This window comes from Halyomorpha halys, unplaced genomic scaffold (genome assembly GCF_000696795.3).
Source record: "Halyomorpha halys isolate HHAL.00 unplaced genomic scaffold, Hhal_1.1 Scaffold1361.1, whole genome shotgun sequence".
NCBI classification, from domain to species: domain Eukaryota; kingdom Metazoa; phylum Arthropoda; class Insecta; order Hemiptera; family Pentatomidae; genus Halyomorpha; species Halyomorpha halys.
In genome coordinates, this window is record NW_027111888.1 from 18,209 (window position 1) to 19,909 (window position 1,701).

Genomic DNA, 1,701 nt, shown 5'->3' on the forward strand with positions numbered 1-1,701 from the left:
TCAAATGAGATCGCCCCCCCCTCCAAGTTTCTATGTTAATCCGTTCTAGAGATATTGAATTTTTTTTCCGCTTTTTGCCCATTCGGCCCCACTGTGCGCCGTGGCTATGTTTCAAGCAGCTTGGGCTGCCGAGTGTCCAAGTATAAACTCATAAATAAAATACTCAAAAATCGCGTGATTCCATGGTCATATCATAATGGCATATTAAAAAATGTTCAATCAATTGGAATGACAGTAAATATTATAAAAAAAGAGAGGGTTATTAACGGCTCATTTAATCTGTAAACATAACTGTACTAAACAACAAAATTCCACCAATTCCACTTAAAATTTCTGAAATAAATAAAATTTTTGATTAATTTTTTTTTTTGCTTTTACACTTGGACACTCGACCGACTAAGCTGCAAGAACACACGGCGTTCAGAGAAAGATGTTATAAGGAACGGACCATTCGACGATGATTTGAAATATTTTTGGGTGGTGACACATATTTGGATGACCAACCCAGAGGAAGACCTCTATCGGCAATTGACGACAGCAAACTTAGGCATACTGTGGAAGAAAACAGTTAAAAGACTTGCAGCACTACTGAATACAAGTGTATCGACAGTTTCTCGAAACTTAAAGACCGTAAAGTAAAAAAGCTAGTTCCATGGGTACCTTAAGAACTTAACTTAATGAGCAGCAGCAGCTGAAGCGTTATGAGACAGGCGTTTTACTACTTACTAGGCCAAAAAAATTCCTCGAAAGGACAGTCACGTATGAAGAAAAGTGTTTAAATATCGACGATATCACATGCCACACAGGACATATGTTGAAACCAAATACACATCTAAAAAAATTGTTAGTTCAGTTTGGTGGTCAATGGCAGGAATAATAAATTTCTCCTTTTTATCCAGATGTGAAATCATCCCATCCACATCGTAGTGTAGTGATATTGACATAATGCATCAAAAACTGATGCCTATTGTCGAAGAACAACCTGTATTGATTAGTCTGAAGGGGAGTTTTTGGGGGAGGGGGAAGAAAGAAACATGTTTTTTTTTTTAAATCCATTCAAAAATGATATCTCAGTAATGGATTAAGATATTTTTTTTAATTTATTTATTTAATGTAATTCACAACTGTAAAAAATAATACAATAAGTAAATATGTTGCATGCTTCATATACACTTGAAAATCTTGGGAAGGTTCCGTGGCAATCTTTTCAGACGCCTCGGAGGATTATCAGGGATTGTTAAAGATGAAAGATTAAGAATTAATGGGTTAGGATGGTTAAGGAGTTTGGAATGAAAAGACGCATATCTGTTTTGGGCCAAATCTGCAACGAATGGGATGTTAAGGTCTTTGTGAATGAGTTTATTTGTACGTAATAAGGAGCATCAAGGATTTTACGTAGGATTTTGGATTGTAAGGATTGGATGCGGGAGGAATGTGATGGTTTGGTGGAGCCCCAGAGCTCAATTCCATATGTCCAAATTGGTCTGATTGTTGTGTATACTAATTTTTTGTAGTGAATGGGTAGGTTTAGAGCGTGTTGTAGCAGTCTGTATCTACGAGGAGTTTCTTGTCGTTTCAGTCTTGTGTGTAGATTCCAAGTAAGTCTCTTGTCAAGATGGAGTCCTAAGTATCGAATCTGTTCGACAGGCGTTAGTAGAGTATTTAGAAAGGATACTGTAGGACAGGAGGGTAGAGGTTTAC